Source organism: Somniosus microcephalus, chromosome 29, assembly GCF_052327205.1.
Source record: "Somniosus microcephalus isolate GS21.2 chromosome 29, FLI_Smic_1.0, whole genome shotgun sequence".
Lineage (NCBI taxonomy): Eukaryota > Metazoa > Chordata > Chondrichthyes > Squaliformes > Somniosidae > Somniosus > Somniosus microcephalus.
Genome location: NC_141015.1, coordinates 38,086,972 through 38,095,541, shown reverse-complemented (window position 1 = coordinate 38,095,541; position 8,570 = coordinate 38,086,972).

The following is an 8,570-nucleotide window of genomic DNA, read 5'->3' as shown; positions in this document are numbered from 1 at the left end:
TCCAAAAAGTACTTCATTGGCTGTAAAGCACTTTGGGACATCCTGAGGTTGTGAAAGGCGCTATAGAAATGTAAGTCTTTCTTTCTTTTCCATTCCATATGTAACCTTACAATGAGGGAATTTCTGTAAAGTAATGTGGGACTGACTCAAATATTGGTCCACAGATGCCGGTGATAGGAAATGTTTGAGTTGGCTCATTACTCTTGCCTCGGGTGGCTGGAAACCAGGATCTCATTGGTCCTGGATGGACGCCAATTTCTGGGTATCCTAATGAACATAGTGTCATTGAAGCACTTCCCTGGAGTGAAGTCTATATATTCGACAGCTCCTCCCAAACCCACGACCGCTACCACCTAGAAGGTCAAGGGCAGCAGGCGCATGGGAACACCCTCACCTCCAAGTCACACACCATCCTGACATGGAAATATGTCGCCGTTCCTTCATTGTTGTTGGGTCAATATCCTGGAACTCCCTCCCCAACAGCACGGTGGGAGCACCTTCACCACACGGACTGCAGCGGTTCAAGAAGGCGGCTCACCACCACCTTCTCGAGGGCAACTAGGGATGGGCAATAAATGCCAGCCTTGCCAGCGATGCCCACATTCCAGGAACAAGTAAAAAAAAAAAATGATCATGGCAGTGTCTTAATTTGTAAATTAAGTTTGGACATTATTTTCTTAAATCTTCACCACAATAACCAGAGGGAAGTTGTCAAGTGATATTGGATGCCAAATTACATCATTGCTAGATGCTGAAGCAGATCCTTCTTGCCGCTTCAATGTGGACACGCCCCATGCAATTGCTATGCCCAGGCTGGTTGATGTTAGCATTGCACTCTGGCTCAGGCTGTGATTAAGAGGAATTGACTGACAAAACAGGCAAAGTACAAAGGGGTGGTAAAGTGCTGAGACCACAGTTTGCAAGAAAAAAGAATCAACACTATTGCATTAGGAAGCCTTGAACAAATAGCACTCAGAATCTAGATAGGGATCGGGATCGCTTATACCGTCACAAGGCCAGCAGTCTTGAACTCTTTGACTTGGAACCCAATTCCTTTCCCCCTCCCCTCTGTCTCATGCAGTAGCCAAGGTGGGACTTTGTGGCCCTGCCTTCCTCTCCTGCCCCAACATTGTAAACGGACATTATGTGCATGTTAACTGCTGCGGGTTTCCATGTGTGGAATCTGTATTGATATTTTCCCAGCCTTACCTTAGGGCTGCTTTTTGACTGGACACAAGGAGCTGCATGAGGACAGTTCTGGGTAACCCATTTTCTCAGTGTTTCAACACAACTGAAATCAGGACCTGTGTGTGTGTGTGTGGAGAACTGTGCCCTATCATTCTGTAACAAGGCCCATTGGGGAACCATCCCGTTTAAAAAAAACATTTAAAAAAAAATTAATTCTCGGGATATGGGCGTCGCAGGCAAGGCCGGCATTTATTGCCTATCCCTAGTTGCCCTTGAGAAGGTGGTGGTGAGTCACCTTCTTGAACCACTGCAGTCCGTGTGGCGAAGGTACTCCCACATAAGAACATAAGAAATAGGAGCAGGAGTAGGCCAATCGTCCCCTCGAGCCTGCTCCGCCATTCAATAAGATCATGGCTGATCTGATCCTAACCGCCAATCTACTAGCACAGAACCATCTCCTGAATCTAACAGAATTAGACACACGAAATAGGAGCAGGATCAGGCTACACGGCCCCTGGGCCCACTCCGCTACCCACAGGGCCATGTCTGATCCGAACCTAGACTCATGTCCAAATTCCTGCCCGCTCCCCGTAACCCTTAATTCCCTTTACTTCTAGGAAACTGTCTATTTCTGTTTTAAATTTATGTAATGATGTAGCTTCTACAGCTTTTTGGGGCAGCATATTCCATGGACCTACCACCCTCTGAGTGAAGTAGTTCCTCCTCATCTCAGTTTTGAAAGAGCAGCCCCTTATTCTAAGACTATGCCCCCTAGTTCTAGTTTCACCCATCATCGGGAACATCCTCCCCGCACCCACCCGATCCAACCCCTTCACAATCTTATATGTTTCAACAGTGCTGTTAGGGAGGGAGTTCCAGGATTTTGACCCAGCGATGATGAAGGAACGGCCGATATACTTCCAAGTCAGGATGGTGTGTGACTTGGAGAACTTGGGAGGTGATGGGGTTCCCATTTGCCTGCTGCCCTTGTCCTTCAAGGTGGAAGAGGTCGCGGGTTCGGGAGCTGCTGTCGAAGAAGGCTTGGTGAGTTGCGATGTTTGAAAATGGCTGCCTAAGGGCGAGATATGCCCCTCCCCAGAGGAACCGACTGTACTCATTTCAGATCTTGTCTTTAGTAGTTTTGAAGCATTCCTGTACCTAATGCAGAGCTGCTGTACGGACGGTACTGTTGGCACCTGCTGTACAAACAGTATCTCCTGATAAGCACAGTTCTAAAAGGTATGGCACCCAGTCAGCACTTTCAAACAAAATAAAATCAATGGAATTTGCACCCTGCTGCTTTCTGTTCTACAGAAATGTGCTATCACAGTGAGCAAAACCAACAGCAACTTTGGAACCAAGCAGAGATTTAGCCCTGATTACTAGGCATAGGGATGGCTCATTGCTGTACAAACTATCATGGCCAATGTGCCAGAAAGGATACAAATTGGATTCTGTCGGTAACAGAGAGGGTTGATGAGGGCAATGTGGTACAATTCTAAAGGGGGTGCGTGAACGGAGAGACCTGGGGGTATATGTGAACAAATCGTTGAAGGTGGCAGGTTAAAAAAGCATACGGGATCCTGGGCTTCATTAATAGAGGCATAGAGTACAAAAGCAAGGAAGTTATGATGAACCTTTATAAAAACACTGGTTCGGCCTCAACTGGAGTATTGTGTCCAATTCTGGGCATCGCACGTTAGGAAGGATGTGAAGGCCTTGGAGAAGGTGCAGAAATGATTTACGAGAATGATTCCAGGAATGAGGGACTTCAGCTACATGGATAGACTGGAGAAGCTGGGGTTTTTCTTCTTAGAGCAGAGAAAGTTGAGAGGAGATTTGATAGAGGTGTTCAAAATCATGAGGGGTCTAGACAGAGTAGAGAGAGAGAAACTGTTCCCTTTGGCAGAAGGGTGGAGAACCAGAGGACACAGATTTAAGGTGATTGGTAGAAGAACCAAAGGCGACATGAGGAAAAACTTTTTTACGCAGCGAGCAGTTAGGATCTGGAATGCACTGCTTGAAAGAGGCAGACTCAATCGTGACTTTCAAAAGGGAATTGGATAAATACCTGAAGGAAAAAAATTTGCAGGGCTACGGGGAAAGGGCGGGGGAGTGGGACTAGCTGAAGTGCTCTTGCAGAGAGTCGGCATGGGCTCGAGGGGCTGAATGGCCTCCTTCTGTGCTGTAACCATTCTATGATTCTATATAACAGCCATTGGATAGGAAACACAAGGTGATGGTGAAGATGTACAAGTCAATAGTTAGGCCGCAACTTGAATACTGTTGGCATTGTATGAGACATTTGAGAAAGCAGGATTGTATTCACTGGACCAGAGGGGATTAGGGAGAATAGTTCATGAGAACAGTTATAAGTGTTCAAAATTATCAAATGGTAAATAAGCTAATTTCCCTGGAGTGGAGCTTGAACCCACAACCTTCTGACTCAGAGGTGAGTGTGCTATCCACTGAGCCACAGCTGACAAGGCACCCAACCTTTATAGGGTAAAAATGCAATAATATTTGCAGACTGTGGGCAAGTGTCATGTGATCCACTGTCACATGATCAGACATCATGTGATCAATCCTCCAGGAATAAATTCTGCGAGAGTTGGCAACTCTACGCTGAGGATTGTACTGTCAGATCCAAGAACCATTTCAGTCTTTCCTTTATTCAAGTATATAGGACAACTGATATATGAACTACTTTCCTAACAGACAAGGGGGCTGCATGTTGTTACTGGTCCACCCACAGTGATTGTGCCACTGCAGTGCCAATGGCATTGACCATCACATGGAACACCGGTGAAATTATTCCATTCCTCCCATTATCAGGACTGCAAGATTCCTGCACCGTTTATGGAGGGAACAGAAATGTCAATCCCTCTTTTAAAAAAAAAAAAAAAAAATGGTTCCCCATGCACTAAACGGCAGGTCCTCACCGTGAGGTGGTGAACTGGTAAGGAAAGACTGAAGAGAGCTTCGTGTGTAGCCTTTAGAGATCGGTTACAGAACCACAGCAGCAACCCTGGGGAAGAAATGAGGCGAACAGCTAATTTTCATAAACACCAGTCAATCTTCTGTGGCGCGAAGACCAAGTGTAGTCTTCAGGTGAAGGGGATTAGAGGACAGGGAATAATTAGACGAGGGTGCACAAATGTAATTCAGTCCACATTTTACAGCCATGTGTTCTATCCCTAATTTTATATAATACTTAGATCTTCTAATATTGTTAAACAGCAATTTGGGAAGCAGATGGTAGAGCTGGTTGGAGATAGAGGAGTTTCTCTGTAGTACAGGACGAGGAGCTGGGAGATGCAAAACTGAGATATTACAGCGAGACGGGGTGTAATTACAGTGTGACAATTTTATAACAGCAGTTTCTGTAATAAATGTGGACGTAGAAATGTATAATGGGAAATGTTGACACACAAAAGTTGTGTAATCAGAAGTGTGCGTGCAGATGTAAGATTTTTAATACAGGAAACTTTGGTTTATCCGGAGGTTGTATGTCCAGAAACCTCGATCTAACGGCAGAAATCAGCAGCTGTTTTGGTTAGGGTTTTTTTTCTTCTCGCATTTTTTTTAACAGTCAGGCTCTGGAAAGCGTCTCTGTAGCTTAGCAACAGCTTCAGAGACGCTTCCAGGGTACGGGCCGAGTGTTTATAAGCTGTTGCTAAGCAACAGTGTTTGTTGTCAGATACTGAGATGAAAACCTCCGTATCCTTCAACATTAGCGCTGGTCTATCCGGAAGTTTTGATAGATCGGCAGCAGCTCGGTCCCGTCGGTGCCAGATGTCACGAAGTTTCCTGTATATTATAGATACAGTCCCCATCACTTATGCTGTCCACACTTATCACAGGCAGCCACGTTTATCGGGCAAATGGCGCGAACCATTTGCCAGGACCATTAGAGTCAATTACAGAGACACTGCTTAGAACATAGGAAGCGCACCGACTATTAGGACATTTACCAATGGCCAATGTTTGGTTTTCGTCCACGATGCGGACACCGGGAAGGGTGGGTGCTGCTGTGCGTCTCCCGCGATTCTCTCGTCGATGGCAGACTCGTCTTTTCTGCTGATGCTTCTCTAGGTCAGTTACAGGAACCGAGTGGAACATAAGAAATAAGAGCAGGAGTCGGCCATACGGTCCCCTCGAGCCTGCTCCGCCATTCAATAAGATCATGGCTGATCATCGACCTCAACGCCACTTTCCTGCCCGATCTCCATATCCCTTGATTCCCCTAGAGTGCAGAAATCTATCGATCTCAGCCTTGAATATACTCAAAGACTCAGCATTCACAGCCCTCTGGGGCAGAGAATTCCAAAGATTCACCACCCTCTGAGTGAAGAAATTCTTCCTCATCTCAGTCTTAAATGGCCGACCCCTTATCCTGAGACTATGCCCCCTAGTTCTAGACACTCCAGCCAGGGGAAACAACCTCTCAGCATCTACCCTGTCAATCCCCTTCAGAATCTTGTATGTTTCAATGAGATCACCTCTCATTCTTTTAATCTCCAGAGAGTATCGGCCCAATCTACACAATCTCTCATCATAGGACAGCCCTCTCATCCCAGGAATCAATCTAGTGAACCTTCGTTGCACCGCCTCCAAGGCAAGTATATCCTTCGATAGCAAAATACTGTGGATGCTGGAAATCCAAAATAAGGATTGGTGAGACCAGGTGTGGTCTCACCAAGGCCCTGTACAATTGTAGCAAGACTTCCTTACTCTTATACTCCAACCCCCTTGCAATAAAGGCCAACATGCCATTTGCCTTCCTTATTGCTTGCTGTACCTGCATGCTAGCTTTCTGTGTTTCTTGCACGAGGACGCCCAAATCTCTCTCAACACCAACATTTCAAAGCTTCTCATCATTTAAAATATATTCTGTTTTTCTATTCTTCCTACCAAAGTGAATAACCTCACATTTCCCTCTACATGGAACCTGTATCCGATTCCAATTGGTATTTCAGAGCCCACGGGGATCACAGCTGGTGGCGATCGGTTTTTACAGTCCACCGTGTATAGCGGGCAAATCGCATTAACACCAACGAGCCCGTTATAAGTGGTGTGTTGGCAGATAGTGCATACTGACAGTATTATATTCCTGGCTATGTGCACATGATCACTGGATAACCTTGCAGTAATTATGTCACCATTGATAACTTTTCAGTAAAGTTGTTGTTGCACATTAACAACGTTAGAATTTAGAAATCACCAATAGCGTACACGCACTTAACACACTGACAAACCCTTGATTTAAAAATGGGTTAACACCCCGTTACCATGGCAAAAAGTCACATAAACATGGTAAGAATTCTCATGCACACAAGCCCTAGTTTCTACATGTAAGCATCCTGCCTATTGTTTGCCACAAGAGCTACTGCCGTTAACAAGTAAACTATTGTCCCAAACTAGGATACATTGCAGAATATCAAGTCAGGAGAGATTCCAAGGCAGTAATCTGAATTTGGTGCTTGGATGATAGTTTATGATAATTAACTATCCCGGTAACCTCCTCCAGCCCTACACCCTCAGAGATCTCTGCGCTCCTCCAATTCTGGACTCTTGCGCATCCCCCGATTTTAATCGCTCCACCATTGGCGGCCGTGAATCCAGCTGCCTGGGCCCTAAGCTCTGGAATTCCCTCCCTAAACCTCTCTGCCTCTCTCTCCTCCTTTAAGACGCTCCTTAAAACCTACCTCTCTGACCAAACTTTTGGTCACCTGCCCTAAATGTCTCATGTGACTCTGTCAAATTTTGTTTGATTACGCTCCTGTACAGCACCTTGGGACGTTTTACTACGCTAAAGGCGCTATGTAAATACAAGTTGTTGTTGTTAGGGCTCGGCAATAGTTGCTGCTCAGATTATCAGCATTTTCACTACCTCTGGACCGTGATTCTCAGGATCTGTCCTGACAGATCAAATCACTTGGCCTAATGATGAGATCCAAACCTCTCATGGAGATCACTACTTGGCTGCCTCGGGTCTCCGTTATTCACTGGGTCTGGAGCAGGGAGACAGTACGTCTCCTCTCCGTCAATTGACTATAAGGGATCACACGAGAAACAAGTTTGAGGCAGGCACAGGAGATTTCCTGGCAGGTTGAAGCCCATAACAAGAGGCTAAAAAACAAATGCAACACACTCCCCGCCCTTCCAAGTAGGACAAGAATTCCTGAAAGGACTTAGTACTTTTTTTTTTAAGTTTCAATCAGTACCGTTTCATTGGAGGGGAGAGGAAGAGGAGATAAAATGTGGCTGGAGGTTGAAACTTGTATTTAAAAGTGAACTACATAAATAAAGTGAATGGCCTCCTTCTGTGCTGTAAATTTATATGATTCTATAAAAAGTAAATGGAAGGAAATTATTAACTCAACTGTACAAACTGCCGCTCTAAACCACCTACTAAAGTTGACCTTTGACAGCTATGCCCATGTTACCAAGTGTCCTTGTTAACGTTTTATTTGCAGTGGCAGCAATTAAGAGAATGGCGACGCCAACTCACCTTAACCTTCCCATCCCCAGTGAATGCAGCTGATCTCCACTTGATGGCAGAGTTGAGATTGGAGCTTCACTGTGCGAAGACTGCAGGCTCGAGCATTACCAGCCTGCGGTGTTTCCTACATTACAACAGTGACTACACTTCAAAAAGTACTTCATTGGCTGTAAAGCGCTTTGGGACGCCCGGAGGTTGCGCAAGGCGCCGTATAAATGCAAGTTCTTTCTTTTAAGTGATTTAAAAAAAATTTATCGGCAACGTTCCATGTTGAGCGGTGCGGCCGCGCGGTGGCCTGGACGTCCCGCGCAGGCCGCTCACCGGCTTTTACATGAGAAACCGTGCATGCGCAAAAATCTGCATGGGCCGCGCAGCCAGTTAAAGAGACCGCGCACCAAAAGAATTACAGGGAACTTTGATTGACAGTAAATTTACCAAAGAGACCATTAAAGTTTGAATCCAACAATTTAGATCAATATAGTGCCTTCCACCTAAAAGTATCTCGGGGGCAGTCGACAGGAGGTGTGTTGGGCATCAAAGAAGAAGCAGGAGAGGGGTTGGGAAAGGTGATCGGAAGCATGGTCGGAGCAAACTTTGAGGTGGGGAGAGATGTGACAAGGCGAGGAGGGCTGAGGAGCATACCAGTGTGAAGTGGTCATTTTTAAAAATTCGTTTCTGGGATGTGAACATTGTTGGCAAGGCCAGCATTTATTGCCCATCCCTAGTTGCCCTCGAGAAGGTGGTGGTGAGCCGCCTTCTTGAACCGCTGCAGTCCGTGTAGTGAAGGGACTCCTACAGTGCTGTTAGGGAGGGAGTTCCAGGATTTTGACCCAGCGACGATGAACGATCGATGATATACTTCTAAGTTAGGATGGTG